Below are 22554 nucleotides of genomic sequence, written 5' to 3'. Positions count from 1 at the left end.
GCATGTTCGGCTGTTAACCGGAAGGTTGGTGGTTCAATCCCACCCAGGGACGAGAATCTTCTATTAGTCAAATTTTGGGGAATTTTAGGTAGAGAAGTCAACATGTCAAACTACCTATTTTATGTTAGGGTTCAAGACTTTCTCTGAAACAATTATCTCTAAAGTGAGTTTAATTTGATTTAAGCCAATTTATTCAACATTTAGAAAATACCTGAAGGTTAATGTTGTTCCTGGTGATATCTAATCAGCAGAATGCAACCTATCAGCATTTTTAAGTGGAAGCCTGTGTTATGTTAAAACCAGGTGTTATCTTATCAGTACAAAGGTAAGGAATTAAGAAAAACTTTTTGAAGTGTGAAGATTTTTCTTACAAAATCATTGTCTTATTGCATCACCAATGTGTAAGCTGGAAAGATGATTTTGATAAATTACTTGTTAGATCACCTGATTTGCTCTTCTGGAGTCAATGTAGTTTGTTTTTCTCAATAACCATAGAAGTAATAGGGTAAATTAAAGACATTATGTGGATTTTTTGCTACAGCACTTCTGTCAAAATACGATTAAAATGAGTTAAGATGATAATGGATTTTCTACTATAAGCAAAGACCAAAAAAGTCAAAATAGCAATCCCAATTTTAGATTTGATAAATGAAAATAGCACATAGCAGAGGATGGTTTCAATCCATCGACCTCTGGGTTATGGGCCTAGCACGCTTCTGCTGCGCCACTCTGCTGCTCATTAAAGTGTTTAGAACTCAAGAAGGATTGATTCATCACAAGAACATGGCAATGTGTTCCTTTTAATTAACGAAAAATCCTAAAATAACTGTCCAGATTAGAGACTTTATAAACTTTGGCAAGGAAACTTTCCAGATCAATGTTTCTTAGCTGTTGTTTGTTTATGTCTCATATAGGGTTTCTGTGGCGCAATTGGTTAGTGTGTTCGGCTGTTAACTGGAATGTTGGTGGTTCAATCCCACCCAGTGACGAGAATATTCTATTAATCAAGTTTTGGGGATTTTTAGGTAGAGAAGTCAACATGTCAAACTACCTATTTTAAGGAAGGGTTCAAGACTTTCTCTGAAACAATTATCTCTAAAGTGAGTTTAATTTGATTTAAGCTAATTTATTCAACATTTAGAAAATACCTGAAGGTTAATGTTGTTCCTGGTGATATCTAATCAGCAGAATGCAACCTAGCAGCATTTTTAAGTGAAAGCCTTTGTTATGTTATAACCAGGTGTTATCTTATCAGTACAAAGGTAAGGAATAAAGAAAAACTTTTTGAAGTGTGAAGATTTTTCTTACAAAATCATTGTCTTATTGCATCACCAAAGTGTAAGCTGGAAAGATGATTTTGATAAATTACTTGTTAGATCACCTGATTTGCTCTTCTGGAGTCAATGTAGTTTGTTTTTCTCAATAACCATAGAAATAATAGGGTAAATTAAAGACATTATGTGGATTTTTTGCTACAGCACTTCTGTCAAAATACGATTAAAATGAGTTAAGATGATAATGGATTTTCTACTATAAGCAAAGACCAAAAAAGTCAAAATAGCAATCCCAATTTTAGATTTGATAAATGAAAATAGCACATAGCAGAGGATGGTTTCGATCCATCGACCTCTGGGTTATGGGCCCAGCACGCTTCCGCTGCACCACTCTGCTGCTCATGGAAGTGTTTAGAACTCAAGAAGGGTTGATTCATCACAAGAACATGGCAATGTGTGCCTTTTAATTAACGAAAAATCCTAAAATAACTGTCCAGATTAGAGACTTTATAAACTTTGGCAAGGAAACTTTCCAGATCAATGTTTCTTAGCTGTTGTTTGTTTATGTCTCATATAGGGTTTCTGTGGCGCAATTGGTTAGCACGTTCGGCTGTTAACTGGTATGTTGGTGGTTCAATCCCACCCAGGGACGAGAATATTCTATTAATCAAGTTTTGGGGATTTTTAGGTAGAGAAGTCAACATGTCAAACTACATATTTTAAGGAAGGGTTCAAGACTTTCTCTGAAACAATTATCTCTAAAGTGAGTTTAATTTGATTTAAGCCAATTTATTCAACATTTAGAAAATACCTGAAGGTTAATGTTGTTCCTGGTGATATCTAATCAGCAGAATGCAACCTAGCAGCATTTTAAGTGAAAGCCTGTGTTATGTTATAACCAGGTGTTATCTTATCAGTACAAAGGTAAGGAATTAAGAAAAACTTTTTGAAGTTTGAAGATTTTTCTTACAAAATCATTGTCTTATTGCATCACCAAAGTGTAAGCTGGAAAGATGATTTTGATAAATTACTTGTTAGAACACCTGATTTGCTCTTCTGGAGTCAATGTAGTTTGTTTTTCTCAATAACCATAGAAGTAATAGGGTAAAGTAAAGACATTATGTGGGTTTTTTGCTACAGCACTTCTGTCAAAATACGATTTAAATGAGTTAAGATGATAATGGATTTTCTACTATAAGCAAAGACCAAAAAAGTCAAAATAGCAATCACAATTTTAGATTTGATAAATGAAAACAGCACATAGCAGAGTTTCGATCCATCGACCTCTGGGTTATGGGCCCAGCACGCTTCCGCTGCGCCACTCTGCTGCTCATGGAAGTTCTTAGAACTCAAGAAGGGTTGATTCATCTCAAGAACATGGCAATGTCTTCCTTTTAATTAACGAAAAATCCTAAAATAACTGTCCAGATTAGAGACTTTATAAACTTTGGCAAGGAAACTTTCCAGATCAATCTTTTTTAGCAGTTGTTTGTTTATGTCTCATATAGGGTCTCTGTGGCGCAATTGGTTAGCGTGTTCGGCTGTTAACCGGAAGGTTGGTGGTTCAATCCCACCCAGGGACGAGAATCTTCTATTAGTCAAATTTTGGGGAATTTTAGGTAGAGAAGTCAACATGTCAAACTACCTATTTTATGTTAGGGTTCAAGACTTTCTCTGAAACAATTATCTCTAAAGTGAGTTTAATTTGATTTAAGCCAATTTATTCAACATTTAGAAAATACCTGAAGGTTAATGTTGTTCCTGGTGATATCTAATCAGCAGAATGCAACCTAGCAGCATTTTTAAGTGAAAGCCTTTGTTATGTTATAACCAGGTGTTATCTTATCAGTACAAAGGTAAGGAATTAAGAAAAACTTTTTGAAGTGTGAAGATTTTTCTTACAAAATCATTGTCTTATTGCATCACCAAAGTGTAAGCTGGAAAGATGATTTTGATAAATTACTTATTAGATCACCTGATTTGCTCTTCTGGAGTCAATGTAGTTTGTTTTTCTCAATAACAATAGAAGTAATAGGGTAAATTAAAGACATTATGTGGATTTTTTGCTACAGCACTTCTGTCAAAATACGATTAAAATGAGTTAAGATGGTAATGGATTTTCTACTATAAGCAAAGACCAAAAAAGTCAAAATAGCAATCCCAATTTTAGATTTGATAAATGAAAATAGCACATAGCAGAGGATGGTTTCGATACATCGACCTCTGGGTTATGGGCCCAGCACGCTTCCGCTGCGCCACTCTGCTGCTCATGGAAGTTCTTAGAACTCAAGAAGGGTTGATTCATCACAAGAACATGGCAATGTGTTCCTTTTAATTAACGAAAAATCCTAAAATAACTGTCCAGATTAGAGACTTTATAAACTTTGGCAAGGAAACTTTCCAGATCAATGTTTCTTAGCTGTTGTTTGTTTATATCTCATATAGGGTTTCTGTGGCGCAATTGGTTAGCGTGTTCGGCTGTTAACTGGAATGTTGGTGGTTCAATCCCACCCAGGGACGAGAATATTCTATTAATCAAGTTTTGGGGATTTTTAGGTAGAGAAGTCAACATGTCAAACTACCTATTTTAAGGAAGGGTTCAAGACTTTCTCTGAAACAATTATCTCTAAAGTGAGTTTAATTTGATTTAAGCCAATTTATTCAACATTTAGAAAATACCTGAAGGTTAATGTTGTTCCTGGTGATATCTAATCAGCAGAATGCAACCTAGCAGCATTTTTAAGTGAAAGCCTTTGTTATGTTATAACCAGGTGTTATCTTATCAGTACAAAGGTAAGGAATTAAGAAAAACTTTTTGAAGTGTGAAGATTTTTCTTACAAAATCATTGTCTTATTGCATCACCAAAGTGTAAGCTGGAAAGATGATTTTGATAAATTACTTATTAGATCACCTGATTTGCTCTTCTGGAGTCAATGTAGTTTGTTTTTCTCAATAACCATAGAAGTAATAGGGTAAATTAAAGACATTATGTGGATTTTTTGCTACAGCACTTCTGTCAAAATACGATTAAAATGAGTTAAGATGGTAATGGATTTTCTACTATAAGCAAAGACCAAAAAAGTCAATATAGCAATCCCAATTTTAGATTTGATAAATGAAAATAGCACATAGCAGAGGATGGTTTCGATCCATCGACCTCTGGGTTATGGGCCCAGCACGCTTCCGCTGCGCCACTCTGCTGCTCATGGAAGTGCTTAGAACTCAAGAAGGGTTGATTCATCACAAGAACATGGCAATGTGTTCCTTTTAATTAACGAAAAATCCTAAAATAACTGTCCAGATTAGAGACTTTATAAACTTTGGCAAGGAAACTTTCCAGATCAATGTTTCTTAGCTGTTGTTTGTTTATGTCTCATATAGGGTTTCTGTGGCGCAATTGGTTAGCGCGTTCGGCTGTTAACTGGAATGTTGGTGGTTCAATCCCACCCAGGGACGAGAATATTCTATTAATCAAGTTTTGGGGAATTTTAGGTAGAGAAGTCAACATGTCAAACTACCTATTTTATGGTAGGGTTCAAGACTTTCTCTGAAACAATTATCTCTAAAGTGAGTTTAATTTGATTTAAGCCAATTTATTCAACATTTAGAAAATACCTGAAGGTTAATGTTGTTCCTGGTGATATCTAATCAGCAGAATGCAACCTAGCAGCATTTTTAAGTGAAAGCCTGTGTTATGTTAAAACCAGGTCTTATCTTATCAGTACAAAGGTAAGGTATTAAGAAAAACTTTTTGAAGTTTGAAGATTTTTCTTACAAAGTCATTGTCTTATTGCATCACCAAAGTGTAAGCTGGAAAGATGATTTTGATAAATTACTTGTTAGAACACCTGATTTGCTCTTCTGGAGTCAATGTAGTTTGTTTTTCTCAATAACCATAGAAGTAATAGGGTAAAGTAAAGATATTAAGTGGATTTTTAGCTACAGCACTTCTGTCAAAATATGATTAAAATGAGTTAAGATGATAATGGATTTTCTACTATAAGCAAAGACCAAAAAAGTCAAAATAGCAATCCCAATTTTAGATTTGATAAATCAAAATAGCACATAGCAGAGGATGGTTTCGATCCATCGACCTCTGGGTTATGGGCCCAGCAAGCTTCTGCTGCGCCACTCTGCTGCTCATGGAAGTGCTTAGAACTCAAGAAGGGTTGATTCATCACAAAAACATGGCAATGTGTTCCTTTTAATTAACGAAAAATCCTAAAATAACTGTCCAGATTAGAGACTTTATAAACTTTGGTAAGGAAACTTTCCAGATCAATCTTTTTTAGCAGTTGTTTGTTTATGTCTCATATAGGGTCTCTGTGGCGCAATTGGTTAGCATGTTCGGCTGTTAACCGGAAGGTTGGTGGTTCAATCCCACCCAGGGACGAGAATCTTCTATTAGTCAAATTTTGGGGAATTTTAGGTAGAGAAGTCAACATGTCAAACTACCTATTTTATGTTAGGGTTCAAGACTTTCTCTGAAACAATTATCTCTAAAGTGAGTTTAATTTGATTTAAGCCAATTTATTCAACATTTAGAAAATACCTGAAGGTTAATGTTGTTCCTGGTGATATCTAATCAGCAGAATGCAACCTATCAGCATTTTTAAGTGGAAGCCTGTGTTATGTTAAAACCAGGTGTTATCTTATCAGTACAAAGGTAAGGAATTAAGAAAAACTTTTTGAAGTGTGAAGATTTTTCTTACAAAATCATTGTCTTATTGCATCACCAATGTGTAAGCTGGAAAGATGATTTTGATAAATTACTTGTTAGATCACCTGATTTGCTCTTCTGGAGTCAATGTAGTTTGTTTTTCTCAATAACCATAGAAGTAATAGGGTAAATTAAAGACATTATGTGGATTTTTTGCTACAGCACTTCTGTCAAAATACGATTAAAATGAGTTAAGATGATAATGGATTTTCTACTATAAGCAAAGACCAAAAAAGTCAAAATAGCAATCCCAATTTTAGATTTGATAAATGAAAATAGCACATAGCAGAGGATGGTTTCAATCCATCGACCTCTGGGTTATGGGCCTAGCACGCTTCTGCTGCGCCACTCTGCTGCTCATTAAAGTGTTTAGAACTCAAGAAGGATTGATTCATCACAAGAACATGGCAATGTGTTCCTTTTAATTAACGAAAAATCCTAAAATAACTGTCCAGATTAGAGACTTTATAAACTTTGGCAAGGAAACTTTCCAGATCAATGTTTCTTAGCTGTTGTTTGTTTATGTCTCATATAGGGTTTCTGTGGCGCAACTGGTGAGCGCGTTCGGTTGTTAATTGGAATGTTGGTGGTTCAATCCCACCCAGGGATGTGAATATTCTATTAATCAAGTTTTGGGGATTTTTAGGTAGAGAAGTCAACATGTCAAACTACCTATTTTAAGGAAGGGTTCAAGACTTTCTCTGAAACAATTATCTCTAAAGTGAGTTTAATTTGATTTAAGCCAATTTATTCAACATTTAGAAAATACCTGAAGGTTAATGTTGTTCCTGGTGATATCTAATCAGCAGAATGCAACCTAGCAGCATTTTTAAGTGAAAGCCTTTGTTATGTTATAACCAGGTGTTATCTTATCAGTACAAAGGTAAGGAATTAAGAAAAACTTTTTGAAGTGTGAAGATTTTTCTTACAAAATCATTGTCTTATTGCATCACCAAAGTGTAAGCTGGAAAGATGATTTTGATAAATTACTTGTTAGATCACCTGATTTGCTCTTCTGGAGTCAATGTAGTTTGTTTTTCTCAATAACCATAGAAGTAATAGGGTAAAGTAAAGACATTATGTGGATTTTTTGCTACAGCACTTCTGTCAAAATACGATTAAAATGAGTTAAGATGATAATGGATTTTCTACTATAAGCAAAGACCAAAAAAGTCAAAATAGCAATCCCAATTTTAGATTTGATAAATGAAAATAGCACATAGCAGAGGATGGTTTCGATCCATCGACCTCTGGGTTATGGGCCCAGCAAGCTTCTGCTGCGCCACTCTGCTTCTCATGGAAGTGCTTAGAACTCAAGAAGGGTTGATTCATCACAAGAACATGGCAATGTGTTCCTTTTAATTAACGAAAAATCCTAAAATAACTGTCCAGATTAGAGACTTTATAAACTTTGGCAAGGAAACTTTCCAGATCAATCTTTTTTAGCAGTTGTTTGTTTATGTCTCATATAGGGTTTCTGTGGCGCAATTGGTTAGCGCGTTCGGCTGTTAACTGGAATGTTGGTGGTTCAATCCCACCCAGGGACGAGAATATTCTATTAATCAAGTTTTGGGGATTTTTAGGTAGAGAAGTCAACATGTCAAACTACCTATTTTAAGGAAGGGTTCAAGACTTTCTCTGAAACAATTATCTCTAAAGTGAGTTTAAATTGATTTAAGCCAATTTATTCAACATTTAGAAAATACCTGAAGGTTAATGTTGTTCCTGGTGATATCTAATCAGCAGAATGCAACCTAGCAGCATTTTTAAGTGAAAGCCTGTGTTATGTTATAACCAGGTGTTATCTTATCAGTACAAAGGTAAGGAATTAAGAAAAACCTTTTGAAGTTTGAAGATTTTTCTTACAAAATCATTGTCTTATTGCATCACCAAAGTGTAAGCTGGAAAGATGATTTTGATAAATTACTTGTTAGATCACCTGATTTGCTCTTCTGGAGTCAATGTAGTTTGTTTTTCTCAATAACCATAGAAGTAATAGGGTAAATTAAAGACATTATGTGGATTTTTTGCTACAGCACTTCTGTCAAAATACGATTAAAATGAGTTAAGATGATAATGGATTTTCTACTATAAGCAAAGACCAAAAAAGTCAAAATAGCAATCCCAATTTTAGATTTGATAAATGAAAATAGCACATAGCAGAGTTTCGATCCATCGACCTCTTGGTTATGGGCCCAGCACGCTTCCGCTGCACCACTCTGCTGTTCATGGAAGTGCTTTGAACTCAAGAAGGGTTGATTCATTTCAAGAACATGGCAATGTGTTCCTTTTAATTAACGAAAAATCCTAAAATAACTGTCCAGGTTAGAGACTTTATAAACTTTGGCAAGGAAACTTTCCAGATCAATCTTTCTTAGGTGTTGTTTGTTTATGTATCACATAGGGTCTCTGTGGCGCAATTGGTTAGCGCGTTCGGCTGTTAACCGGAAGGTTGGTGGTTCAATCCCACCCAGGGACGAGAATCTTCTATTAGTCAAATTTTGGGGAATTTTAGGTAGAGAAGTCAACATGTCAAACTACCTATTTTATGGTAGGGTTCAAGACTTTCTCTGAAACAATTATCTCTAAAGTGAGTTTAATTTGATTTAAGCCAATTTATTCAATATTTAGAAAATACCTGAAGGTTAATGTTGTTCCTGGTGATATCTAATCAGCAGAATGCAACCTAGCAGCATTTTTAAGTGAAAGCCTTTGTTATGTTATAACCAGGTGTTATCTTATCAGTACAAAGGTAAGGAATTAAGAAAAACTTTTTGAAGTGTGAAGATTTTTCTTACAAAATCATTGTCTTATTGCATCACCAAAGTGTAAGCTGGAAAGATGATTTTGATAAATTACTTATTAGATCACCTGATTTGCTCTTCTGGAGTCAATGTAGTTTGTTTTTCTCAATAACCATAGAAGTAATAGGGTAAATTAAAGACATTATGTGGATTTTTTGCTACAGCACTTCTGTCAAAATATGATTAAAATGAGTTAAGATGATAATGGATTTTCTACTATAAGCAAAGACCAAAAAAGTCAAAATAGCAATCCCAATTTTAGATTTGATAAATGAAAATAGCACATAGCAGAGGATGGTTTCGATCCATCGACCTCTGGGTTATGGGCCCAGCACGCTTCCGCTGCGCCACTCTGCTGCTCATGGAAGTGCTTAGAACTCAAGAAGGGTTGATTCATCACAAGAACATGGCAATGTGTTCCTTTTAATTAACGAAAAATCCTAAAATAACTTTCCAGATTAGAGACTTTATAAACTTTGGCAAGGAAACTTTCCAGATCAATGTTTCTTAGTTGTTGTTTGTTTATGTCTCATATAGGGTTTCTGTGGCGCAATTGGTTAGCGCGTTCGGCTGTTAACTGGAATGTTGGTGGTTCAATCCCACCCAGGGACGAGAATATTCTATTAATCAAGTTTTGGGGAATTTTAGGTAGAGAAGTCAACATGTCAAACTACCTATTTTAAGGAAGGGTTCAAGACTTTCTCTGAAACAATTATCTCTAAAGTGAGTTTAATTTGATTTAAGCCAATTTATTCAACATTTAGAAAATACCTGAAGGTTAATGTTGTTCCTGGTGATATCTAATCAGCAGAATGCAACCTAGCAGCATTTTTAAGTGAAAGCCTGTGTTATGTTATAACCAGGTGTTATCTTATCAGTACAAAGGTAAGGAATTAAGAAAAACTTTTTGAAGTTTGAAGATTTTTCTTACAAAATCATTGTCTTATTGCATCACCAAAGTGTAAGCTGGAAAGATGATTTTGATAAATTACTTGTTAGAACACCTGATTTGCTCTTCTGGAGTCAATGTAGTTTGTTTTTCTCAATAACCATAGAAGTAATAGGGTAAAGTAAAGACATTATGTGGGTTTTTTGCTACAGCACTTCTGTCAAAATACGATTTAAATGAGTTAAGATGATAATGGATTTTCTACTATAAGCAAAGACCAAAAAAGTCAAAAGAGCAATCCCAATTTTAGATTTGATAAATGAAAACAGCACATAGCAGAGTTTCGATCCATCGACCTCTTGGTTATGGGCCCAGCACGCTTCCGCTGCACCACTCTGCTGCTCATGGAAGTGCTTAGAACTCAAGAAGGGTTGATTCATTTCAAGAACATGGCAATGTGTTCCTTTTAATTAACGAAAAATCCTAAAATAACTGTCCAGATTAGAGACTTTATAAACTTTGGCAAGGAAACTTTCCAGATCAATCTTTCTTAGGTGTTGTTTGTTTATGTATCACATAGGGTCTCTGTGGCGCAATTGGTTAGCGCGTTCGGCTGTTAACCGGAAGGTTGGTGGTTCAATCCCACCCAGGGACGAGAATCTTCTATTAGTCAAATTTAGGGGAATTTTAGGTAGAGAAGTCAACATGTCAAACTACCTATTTTATGGTAGGGTTCAAGACTTTCTCTGAAACAATTATCTCTAAAGTGAGTTTAATTTGATTTAAGCCAATTTATTCAACATTTAGAAAATACCTGAAGGTTAATGTTGTTCCTGGTGATATCTAATCAGCAAAATGCAACCTAGCAGCATTTTTAAGTGAAAGCCTTTGTTATGTTATAACCAGGTGTTATCTTATCAGTACAAAGGTAAGGAATTAAGAAAAACTTTTTGAAGTGTGAAGATTTTTCTTACAAAATCATTGTCTTATTGCATCACCAAAGTGTAAGCTGGAAAGATGATTTTGATAAATTACTTATTAGATCACCTGATTTGCTCTTCTGGAGTCAATGTAGTTTGTTTTTCTCAATAACCATAGAAGTAATAGGGTAAATTAAAGACATTATGTGGATTTTTTGCTACAGCACTTCTGTCAAAATACGATTAAAATGAGTTAAGATGATAATGGATTTTCTACTATAAGCAAAGACCAAAAAAGTCAAAATAGCAATCCCAATTTTAGATTTGATAATTGAAAATAGCACATAGCAGAGGATGGTTTCGATCCATCGACCTCTGGGTTATGGGCCCAGCACGCTTTCGCTGCGCCACTCTGCTGCTCATGGAAGTGCTTAGAACTCAAGAAGGGTTGATTCATCACAAGAACATGGCAATGTGTTCCTTTTAATTAACGAAAAATCCTAAAATAACTGTCCAGATGAGAGACTTTATAAACTTTGGCAAGGAAACTTTCCAGATCAATGTTTCTTAGCTGTTGTTTGTTTATGTCTCATATAGGGTTTCTGTGGCGCAATTGGTTAGCGCGTTCGGCTGTTAACTGGAATGTTGGTGGTTCAATCCCACCCAGGGACGAGAATATTCTATTAATCAAGTTTTGGGGATTTTTAGGTAGAGAAGTCAACATGTCAAACTACCTATTTTAAGGAAGGGTTCAAGACTTTCTCTGAAACAATTATCTCTAAAGTGAGTTTAATTTGATTTAATCCAATTTATTCAACATTTAGAAAATACCTGAAGGTTAATGTTGTTCCTGGTGATATCTAATCAGCAGAATGCAACCTAGCAGCATTTTTAAGTGAAAGCCTGTGTTATGTTATAACCAGGTGTTATCTTATCAGTACAAAGGTAAGGAATTAAGAAAAACTTTTTGAAGTTTGAAGATTTTTCTTACAAAATCATTGTCTTATTGCATCACCAAAGTGTAAGCTGGAAAGATGATTTTGATAAATTACTTGTTAGAACACCTGATTTGCTCTTCTGGAGTCAATGTAGTTTGTTTTTCTCAATAACCATAGAAGTAATAGGGTAAAGTAAAGACATTATGTGGGTTTTTTGCTACAGCACTTCTGTCAAAATACGATTTAAATGAGTTAAGATGATAATGGATTTTCTACTATAAGCAAAGACCAAAAAAGTCAAAATAGCAATCCCAATTTTAGATTTGATAAATGAAAACAGCACATAGCAGAGTTTTGATCCATCGACCTCTTGGTTATGGGCCCAGCACGCTTCCGCTGCACCACTCTGCTGCTCATGGAAGTGCTTAGAACTCAAGAAGGGTTGATTCATTTCAAGAACATGGCAATGTGTTCCTTTTAATTAACGAAAAATCCTAAAATAACTGTCCAGATTAGAGACTTTATAAACTTTGGCAAGGAAACTTTCCAGATCAATCTTTCTTAGGTGTTGTTTGTTTATGTATCACATAGGGTCTCTGTGGCGCAATTGGTTAGCGCGTTCGGCTGTTAACCGGAAGGTTGGTGGTTCAATCCCACCCAGGGACGAGAATCTTCTATTAGTCAAATTTAGGGGAATTTTAGGTAGAGAAGTCAACATGTCAAACTACCTATTTTATGGTAGGGTTCAAGACTTTCTCTGAAACAATTATCTCTAAAGTGAGTTTAATTTGATTTAAGCCAATTTATTCAATATTTAGAAAATACCTGAAGGTTAATGTTGTTCCTGGTGATATCTAATCAGCAGAATGCAACCTAGCAGCATTTTTAAGTGAAAGCCTTTGTTATGTTATAACCAGGTGTTATCTTATCAGTACAAAGGTAAGGAATTAAGAAAAACTTTTTGAAGTGTGAAGATTTTTCTTACAAAATCATTGTCTTATTGCATCAGCAAAGTGTAAGCTGGAAAGATGATTTTGATAAATTACTTATTAGATCACCTGATTTGCTCTTCTGGAGTCAATGTAGTTTGTTTTTCTCAATAACCATAGAAGTAATAGGGTAAATTAAAGACATTATGTGGATTTTTTGCTACAGCACTTCTGTCAAAATACGATTAAAATGAGTTAAGATGATAATGGATTTTCTACTATAAGCAAAGACCAAAAAAGTCAAAATTGCAATCCCAATTTTAGATTTGATAAATGAAAATAGCACATAGCAGAGGATGGTTTCGATCCATCGACCTCTGGGTTATGGGCCCAGCACGCTTTCGCTGCGCCACTCTGCTGCTCATGGAAGTGCTTAGAACTCAAGAAGGGTTGATTCATCACAAGAACATGGCAATGTGTTCCTTTTAATTAACGAAAAATCCTAAAATAACTGTCCAGATGAGAGACTTTATAAACTTTGGCAAGGAAACTTTCCAGATCAATGTTTCTTAGCTGTTGTTTGTTTATGTCTCATATAGGGTTTCTGTGGCGCAATTGGTTAGCGCGTTCGGCTGTTAACTGGAATGTTGGTGGTTCAATCCCACCCAGGGACGAGAATATTCTATTAATCAAGTTTTGGGGATTTTGAGGTAGAGAAGTCAACATGTCAAACTACCTATTTTAAGGAAGGGTTCAAGACTTTCTCTGAAACAATTATCTCTAAAGTGAGTTTAATTTGATTTAATCCAATTTATTCAACATTTAGAAAATACCTGAAGGTTAATGTTGTTCCTGGTGATATCTAATCAGCAGAATGCAACCTAGCAGCATTTTTAAGTGAAAGCCTGTGTTATGTTAAAACCAGATCTTATCTTATCAGTACAAAGGTAAGGAATTAAGAAAAACTTTTTGAAGTTTGAAGATTTTTCTTACAAAATCATTGTCTTATTGCATCACCAAAGTGTAAGCTGGAAAGATGATTTTGATAAATTACTTGTTAGAACACCTGATTTGCTCTTCTGGAGTCAATGTAGTTTGTTTTTCTCAATAACCATAGAAGTAATAGGGTAAAGTAAAGACATTAAGTGGATTTTTTGCTACAGCACTTCTGTCAAAATATGATTAAAATGAGTTAAGATGATAATGGATTTTCTACTATAAGCAAAGACCAAAAAAGTCAAAATAGCAATCCCAATTTTAGATTTGATAAATCAAAATAGCACATAGCAGAGGATGGTTTCGATCCATCGACCTCTGGGTTATGGGCCCAGCAAGCTTCTGCTGCGCCACTCTGCTGCTCGTGGAAGTGCTTAGAACTCAAGAAGGGTTGATTCATCACAAGAACATGGCAATGTGTTCCGTTTAATTAACGAAAAATCCTAAAATAACTGTCCAGATTAGAGACTTTATAAACTTTGGCAAGGAAACTTTCCAGATCAATCTTTTTTAGCAGTTGTTTGTTTATGTCTCATATAGGGTCTCTGTGGCGCAATTGGTTAGCGTGTTCGGCTGTTAACCGGAAGGTTGGTGGTTCATTCCCACCCAGGGACGAGAATCTTCTATTAGTCAAATTTTGGGGAATTTTAGGTAGAGAAGTCAACATGTCAAACTACCTATTTTATGTTAGGGTTCAAGACTTTCTCTGAAACAATTATCTCTAAAGTGAGTTTAATTTGATTTAAGCCAATTTATTCAACATTTAGAAAATACCTGAAGGTTAATGTTGTTCCTGGTGATATCTAATCAGCAGAATGCAACCTAGCAGCATTTTTAAGTGAAAGCCTGTGTTATGTTATAACCAGGTGTTATCTTATCAGTACAAAGGTAAGGAATTAAGAAAAACTTTTTGAAGTGTGAAGATTTTTCTTACAAAATCATTGTCTTATTGCATCACCAAAGTGTAAGCTGGAAAGATGATTTTGATAAATTACTTATTAGATCACCTGATTTGCTCTTCTGGAGTCAATGTAGTTTGTTTTTCTCAATAACCATAGAAGTAATAGGGTAAATTAAAGACATTATGTGGATTTTTTGCTACAGCACTTCTGTCAAAATACGATTAAAATGAGTTAAGATGATAATGGATTTTCTACTATAAGCAAAGACCAAAAAAGTCAAAATAGCAATCCCAATTTTAGATTTGATAAATGAAAATAGCACATAGCAGAGGATGGTTTCGATCCATCGACCTCTGGGTTATGGGCCCAGCACGCTTTCGCTGCGCCACTCTGCTGCTCATGGAAGTGCTTAGAACTCAAGAAGGGTTGATTCATCACAAGAACATGGCAATGTGTTCCTTTTAATTAACGAAAAATCCTAAAATAACTGTCCAGATGAGAGACTTTATAAACTTTGGCAAGGAAACTTTCCAGATCAATGTTTCTTAGCTGTTGTTTGTTTATGTCTCATATAGGGTTTCTGTGGCGCAATTGGTTAGCGCGTTCGGCTGTTAACTGGAATGTTGGTGGTTCAATCCCACCCAGGGACGAGAATATTCTATTAATCAAGTTTTGGGGATTTTGAGGTAGAGAAGTCAACATGTCAAACTACCTATTTTAAGGAAGGGTTCAAGACTTTCTCTGAAACAATTATCTCTAAAGTGAGTTTAATTTGATTTAATCCAATTTATTCAACATTTAGAAAATACCTGAAGGTTAATGTTGTTCCTGGTGATATCTAATCAGCAGAATGCAACCTAGCAGCATTTTTAAGTGAAAGCCTGTGTTATGTTAAAACCAGGTCTTATCTTATCAGTACAAAGGTAAGGAATTAAGAAAAACTTTTTGAAGTTTGAAGATTTTTCTTACAAAATCATTGTCTTATTGCATCACCAAAGTGTAAGCTGGAAAGATGATTTTGATAAATTACTTGTTAGAACACCTGATTTGCTCTTCTGGAGTCAATGTAGTTTGTTTTTCTCAATAACCATAGAAGTAATAGGGTAAAGTAAAGACATTAAGTGGATTTTTTGCTACAGCACTTCTGTCAAAATATGATTAAAATGAGTTAAGATGATAATGGATTTTCTACTATAAGCAAAGACCAAAAAAGTCAAAATAGCAATCCCAATTTTAGATTTGATAAATCAAAATAGCACATAGCAGAGGATGGTTTCGATCCATCGACCTCTGGGTTATGGGCCCAGCAAGCTTCTGCTGCGCCACTCTGCTGCTCGTGGAAGTGCTTAGAACTCAAGAAGGGTTGATTCATCACAAGAACATGGCAATGTGTTCCGTTTAATTAACGAAAAATCCTAAAATAACTGTCCAGATTAGAGACTTTACAAACTTTGGCAAGGAAACTTTCCAGATCAATCTTTTTTAGCAGTTGTTTGTTTATGTCTCATATAGGGTCTCTGTGGCGCAATTGGTTAGCGTGTTCGGCTGTTAACCGGAAGGTTGGTGGTTCATTCCCACCCAGGGACGAGAATCTTCTATTAGTCAAATTTTGGGGAATTTTAGGTAGAGAAGTCAACATGTCAAACTACCTATTTTATGTTAGGGTTCAAGACTTTCTCTGAAACAATTATCTCTAAAGTGAGTTTAATTTGATTTAAGCCAATTTATTCAACATTTAGAAAATACCTGAAGGTTAATGTTGTTCCTGGTGATATCTAATCAGCAGAATGCAACCTAGCAGCATTTTTAAGTGAAAGCCTGTGTTATGTTATAACCAGGTGTTATCTTATCAGTACAAAGGTAAGGAATTAAGAAAAACTTTTTGAAGTTTGAAGATTTTTCTTACAAAATCATTGTCTTATTGCATCACCAAAGTGTAAGCTGGAAAGATGATTTTGATAAATTACTTGTTAGAACACCTGATTTGCTCTTCTGGAGTCAATGTAGTTTGTTTTTCTCAATAACCATAGAAGTAATAGGGTAAAGTAAAGACATTATGTGGGTTTTTTGCTACAGCACTTCTGTCAAAATACGATTAAAATGAGTTAAGATGATAATGGATTTTCTACTATAAGCAAAGACCAAAAAAGTCAAAATAGCAATCCCAATTTTAGATTTGATAAATCAAAATAGCACATAGCAGAGGACGGTTTCGATCCATCGACCTCTGGGTTATGGGCCCAGCAAGCTTCTGCTGCGCCACTCTGCTGCTCGTGGAAGTGCGTAGAACTCAAGAAGGGTTGATTCATCACAAGAACATGGCAATGTGTTCCTTTTAATTAACGAAAAATCCTAAAATAACTGTCCAGATTAGAGACTTTATAAACTTTGGCAAGGAAACTTTCCAGATCAATCTATTTTAGCAGTTGTTTGTTTATGTCTCATATAGGGTCTCTGTGGCGCAATTGGTTAGCGTGTTCGGCTGTTAACCGGAAGGTTGGTGGTTCAATCCCACCCAGGGACGAAAATCTTCTATTAGTCAAATTTTGGGGAATTTTAGGTAGAGAATCAACATGTCAAACTACCTATTTTATGTTAGGGTTCAAGACTTTCTCTGAAACAATTATCTCTAAAGTGAGTTTAATTTGATTTAAGCCAATTTATTCAACATTTAGAAAATACCTGAAGGTTAATGTTGTTCCTGGTGATATCTAATCAGCAGAATGCAACCTAGCAGCATTTTTAAGTGAAAGCCTTTGTTATGTTATAACCAGGTGTTATCTTATCAGTACAAAGGTAAGGAATTAAGAAAAACTTTTTGAAGTGTGAAGATTTTTCTTACAAAATCATTGTCTTATTGCATCACCAAAGTGTAAGCTGGAAAGATGATTTTGATAAATTACTTGTTAGAACACCTGATTTGCTCTTCTGGAGTCAATGTAGTTTGTTTTTCTCAATAACCATAGAAGTAATAGGGTAAAGTAAAGACATTAAGTGGATTTTTTGCTACAGCACTTCTGTCAAAATACGATTAAAATGAGTTAAGATGATAATGGATTTTCTACTATAAGCAAAGACCAAAAAAGTCAAAATAGCAATCCCAATTTTAGATTTGATAAATGAAAATAGCACATAGCAGAGGATGGTTTCGATCCATCGACCTCTGGGTTATGGGCCCAGCACGCTTCCGCTGCGCCACTCTGCTGCTCATGGAAGTGCTTAGAACTCAAGAAGGGTTGATTCATCACAAGAACATGGCAATGTGTTCCTTTTAATTAACGAAAAATCCTAAAATAACTTTCCAGATTAGAGACTTTATAAACTTTGGCAAGGAAACTTTCCAGATCAATGTTTCTTAGCTGTTGTTTGTTTATGTCTCATATAGGGTTTCTGTGGCGCAATTGGTTAGCGCGTTCGGCTGTTAACTGGAATGTTGGTGGTTCAATCCCACCCAGGGACGAGAATATTCTATTAATCAAGTTTTGGGGAATTTTAGGTAGAGAAGTCAACATGTCAAACTACCTATTTTAAGGAAGGGTTCAAGACTTTCTCTGAAACAATTATCTCTAAAGTGAGTTTAATTTGATTTAAGCCAATTTATTCAACATTTAGAAAATACCTGAAGGTTAATGTTGTTCCTGGTGATATCTAATCAGCAGAATGCAACCTAGCAGCATTTTTAAGTGAAAGCCTGTGTTATGTTATAACCAGGTGTTATCTTATCAGAACAAAGGTAAGGAATTAAGAAAAACTTTTTGAAGTTTGAAGATTTTTCTTACAAAATCATTGTCTTATTGCATCACCAAAGTGTAAGCTGGAAAGATGATTTTGATAAATTACTTGTTAGAACACCTGATTTGCTCTTCTGGAGTCAATGTAGTTTGTTTTTCTCAATAACCATAGAAGTAATAGGGTAAAGTAAAGACATTATGTGGGTTTTTTGCTACAGCACTTCTGTCAAAATACGATTTAAATGAGTTAAGATGATAATGGATTTTCTACTATAAGCAAAGACCAAAAAAGTCAAAATAGCAATCCCAATTTTAGATTTGATAAATGAAAACAGCACATAGCAGAGTTTCAATCCATCGACCTCTTGGTTATGGGCCCAGCACGCTTCCGCTGCACCACTCTGCTGCTCATGGAAGTGCTTAGAACTCAAGAAGGGTTGATTCATTTCAAGAACATGGCAATGTGTTCCTTTTAATTAACGAAAAATCCTAAAATAACTGTCCAGATTAGAGGCTTTATAAACTTTGGCAAGGAAACTTTCCAGATCAATCTTTCTTAGGTGTTGTTTGTTTATGTATCACATAGGGTCTCTGTGGCGCAATTGGTTAGCGCGTTCGGCTGTTAACCGGAAGGTTGGTGGTTCAATCCCACCCAGGGACGAGAATCTTCTATTAGTCAAATTTTGGGGAATTTTAGGTAGAGAAGTCAACATGTCAAACTACCTATTTTATGGTAGGGTTCAAGACTTTCTCTGAAACAATTATCTCTAAAGTGAGTTTAATTTGATTTAAGCCAATTTATTCAATATTTAGAAAATACCTGAAGGTTAATGTTGTTCCTGGTGATATCTAATCAGCAGAATGCAACCTAGCAGCATTTTTAAGTGAAAGCCTTTGTTATGTTATAACCAGGTGTTATCTTATCAGTACAAAGGTAAGGAATTAAGAAAAACTTTTTGAAGTGTGAAGATTTTTCTTACAAAATCATTGTCTTATTGCATCACCAAAGTGTAAGCTGGAAAGATGATTTTGATAAATTACTTATTAGATCACCTGATTTGCTCTTCTGGAGTCAATGTAGTTTGTTTTTCTCAATAACCATAGAAGTAATAGGGTAAATTAAAGACATTATGTGGATTTTTTGCTACAGCACTTCTGTCAAAATACGATTAAAATGAGTTAAGATGATAATGGATTTTCTACTATAAGCAAAGACCAAAAAAGTCAAAATAGCAATCCCAATTTTAGATTTGATAAATGAAAATAGCACATAGCAGAGGATGGTTTCGATCCATCGACCTCTGGGTTATGGGCCCAGCACGCTTTCGCTGCGCCACTCTGCTGCTCATGGAAGTGCTTAGAACTCAAGAAGGGTTGATTCATCACAAGAACATGGCAATGTGTTCCTTTTAATTAACGAAAAATCCTAAAATAACTGTCCAGATGAGAGACTTTATAAACTTTGGCAAGGAAACTTTCCAGATCAATGTTTCTTAGCTGTTGTTTGTTTATGTCTCATATAGGGTTTCTGTGGCGCAATTGGTTAGCGCGTTCGGCTGTTAACTGGAATGTTGGTGGTTCAATCCCACCCAGGGACGAGAATATTCTATTAATCAAGTTTTGGGGATTTTTAGGTAGAGAAGTCAACATGTCAAACTACCTATTTTAAGGAAGGGTTCAAGACTTTCTCTGAAACAATTATCTCTAAAGTGAGTTTAATTTGATTTAAGCCAATTTATTCAACATTTAGAAAATACCTGAAGGTTATTGTTGTTCCTGGTGATATCTAATCAGCAGAATGCAACCTAGCAGCATTTTTAAGTGAAAGCCTGTGTTATGTTAAAACCAGGTCTTATCTTATCAGTACAAAGGTAAGGAATTAAGAAAAACTTTTTGAAGTTTGAAGATTTTTCTTACAAAATCATTGTCTTATTGCATCACCAAAGTGTAAGCTGGAAAGATGATTTTGATAAATTACTTGTTAGAACACCTGATTTGCTCTTCTGGAGTCAATGTAGTTTGTTTTTCTCAATAACCATAGAAGTAATAGGGTAAAGTAAAGACATTAAGTGGATTTTTTGCTACAGCACTTCTGTCAAAATATGATTAAAATGAGTTAAGATGATAATGGATTTTCTACTATAAGCAAAGACCAAAAAAGTCAAAATAGCAATCCCAATTTTAGATTTGATAAATCAAAATAGCACATAGCAGAGGATGGTTTCGATCCATCGACCTCTGGGTTATGGGCCCAGCAAGCTTCTGCTGCGCCACTCTGCTGCTCGTGGAAGTGCTTAGAACTCAAGAAGGGTTGATTCATCACAAGAACATGGCAATGTGTTCCTTTTAATTAACGAAAAATCCTAAAATAACTGTCCAGATTAGAGACTTTATAAACTTTGGCAAGGAAACTTTCCAGATCAATCTTTTTTAGCAGTTGTTTGTTTATGTCTCATATAGGGTCTCTGTGGCGCAATTGGTTAGCGTGTTCGGCTGTTAACCGGAAGGTTGGTGGTTCATTCCCACCCAGGGACGAGAATCTTCTATTAGTCAAATTTTGGGGAATTTTAGGTAGAGAAGTCAACATGTCAAACTACCTATTTTATGTTAGGGTTCAAGACTTTCTCTGAAACAATTATCTCTAAAGTGAGTTTAATTTGATTTAAGCCAATTTATTCAACATTTAGAAAATACCTGAAGGTTAATGTTGTTCCTGGTGATATCTAATCAGCAGAATGCAACCTAGCAGCATTTTTAAGTGAAAGCCTGTGTTATGTTATAACCAGGTGTTATCTTATCAGTACAAAGGTAAGGAATTAAGAAAAACTTTTTGAAGTTTGAAGATTTTTCTTACAAAATCATTGTCTTATTGCATCACCAAAGTGTAAGCTGGAAAGATGATTTTGATAAATTACTTGTTAGAACACCTGATTTGCTCTTCTGGAGTCAATGTAGTTTGTTTTTCTCAATAACCATAGAAGTAATAGGGTAAAGTAAAGACATTATGTGGGTTTTTTGCTACAGCACTTCTGTCCAAATACAATTTAAATGAATTAAGATGATAATGGATTTTCTACTATAAGCAAGGACCAAAAAAGTCAAAATAGCAATCCCAATTTTAGATTTGATAAATGAAAATAGCACATAGCAGAGGATGGTTTCGATCCATCGACCTCTGGGTTATGGGCCCAGCACGCTTCCGCTGCGCCACTCTGCTGCTCATGGAAGTGCTTAGAACTCAAGAAGGGTTGATTCATCACAAGAACATGGCAATGTGTTCCTTTTAATTAACGAAAAATCCTAAAATAACTGTCCAGATTAGAGACTTTATAAACTTTGGCATGGAAACTTTAAAGACCAATGTTTCTTAGCTGTTGTTTGTTTATGTCTCATATAGGGTTTCTGTGGCGCAATTGGTTAGCGCGTTCGGCTGTTAACTGGAATGTTGGTGGTTCAATCCCACCCAGGGACGAGAATATTCTATTAATCAAATTTTGGGGATTTTTAGGTAGAGAAGTCAACATGTCAAACTACCTATTTTAAGGAAGGGTTCAAGACTTTCTCTGAAACAATTATCTCTAAAGTGAGTTTAATTTGATTTAAGCCAATTTATTCAACATTTAGAAAATACCTGAAGGTTAATGTTGTTCCTGGTGATATCTAATCAGCAGAATGCAACCTAGCAGCATTTTTAAGTGAAAGCCTTTGTTATGTTATAACCAGGTGTTATCTTATCAGTACAAAGGTAAGGAATTAAGAAAAACTTTTTGAAGTGTGAAGATTTTTCTTACAAAATCATTGTCTTATTGCATCACCAAAGTGTAAGCTGGAAAGATGATTTTGATAAATTACTTGTTAGATCACCTGATTTGCTCTTCTGGAGTCAATGTAGTTTGTTTTTCTCAATAACCATAGAAGTAATAGGGTAAATTAAAGACATTATGTGGATTTTTTGCTACAGCACTTCTGTCAAAATACGATTAAAATGAGTTAAGATGATAATGGATTTTCTACTATAAGCAAAGACCAAAAAAGTCAAAATAGCAATCCCAATTTTAGATTTGATAAATGAAAATAGCACATAGCAGAGGATGGTTTCGATCCATCGACCTCTGGGTTATGGGCCCAGCACGCTTCCGCTGCGCCACTCTGCTGCTCATGGAAGTGCTTAGAACTCAAGAAGGATTGATTCATCACAAGAACATGGCAATGTGTTCCTTTTAATTAACGAAAAATCCTAAAATAACTGTCCAGATTAGAGACTTTATAAACTTTGGCAAGGAAACTTTCCAGATCAATGTTTCTTAGCTGTTGTTTGTTTATGTCTCATATAGGGTTTCTGTGGTGCAATTGGTTAGCGCGTTTGGCTGTTAACTGGAATGTTGGTGGTTCAATCTCACCCAGGGACGAGAATATTCTATTAATCAAGTTTTGGGGATTTTTAGGTAGA

The 22554-nt window shown here is 35.1% G+C and overlaps 6 non-coding genes across 6 annotated transcripts; all 6 read left to right on the top strand.

The window, feature by feature from the left end:
* Positions 1-2783: 2783 nt before the first annotated feature.
* TRNAN-GUU (transfer RNA asparagine (anticodon GUU)) lies at positions 2784-2857 on the top strand. The gene has a single exon. It is a non-coding gene; the product is annotated as a tRNA-Asn (tRNA).
* Positions 2858-8400: 5543 nt separating this feature from the next.
* Positions 8401-8474, top strand: TRNAN-GUU (transfer RNA asparagine (anticodon GUU)). The gene has a single exon. It is a non-coding gene; the product is annotated as a tRNA-Asn (tRNA).
* A 1795-nt stretch (positions 8475-10269) lies between these two features.
* TRNAN-GUU (transfer RNA asparagine (anticodon GUU)) lies at positions 10270-10343 on the top strand. Its single transcript has one exon. It is a non-coding gene; the product is annotated as a tRNA-Asn (tRNA).
* Positions 10344-12138: 1795 nt separating this feature from the next.
* Positions 12139-12212, top strand: TRNAN-GUU (transfer RNA asparagine (anticodon GUU)). Its single transcript has one exon. It is a non-coding gene; the product is annotated as a tRNA-Asn (tRNA).
* Positions 12213-16823: 4611 nt separating this feature from the next.
* On the top strand, positions 16824-16897 carry TRNAN-GUU (transfer RNA asparagine (anticodon GUU)). The gene has a single exon. It is a non-coding gene; the product is annotated as a tRNA-Asn (tRNA).
* A 1794-nt stretch (positions 16898-18691) lies between these two features.
* Positions 18692-18765, top strand: TRNAN-GUU (transfer RNA asparagine (anticodon GUU)). Its single transcript has one exon. It is a non-coding gene; the product is annotated as a tRNA-Asn (tRNA).
* Positions 18766-22554: the final 3789 nt, after the last annotated feature.

Source organism: Taudactylus pleione, unplaced genomic scaffold (genome assembly GCF_031769625.1).
Source record: "Taudactylus pleione unplaced genomic scaffold, aTauple2 ptg000134l, whole genome shotgun sequence".
In the NCBI taxonomy this organism is placed as follows: Eukaryota; Metazoa; Chordata; class Amphibia; order Anura; family Myobatrachidae; genus Taudactylus; species Taudactylus pleione.
The sequence above is the reverse complement of the archived record's forward strand: the minus strand, read 5'-3'. Positions and strand labels throughout refer to the sequence as shown.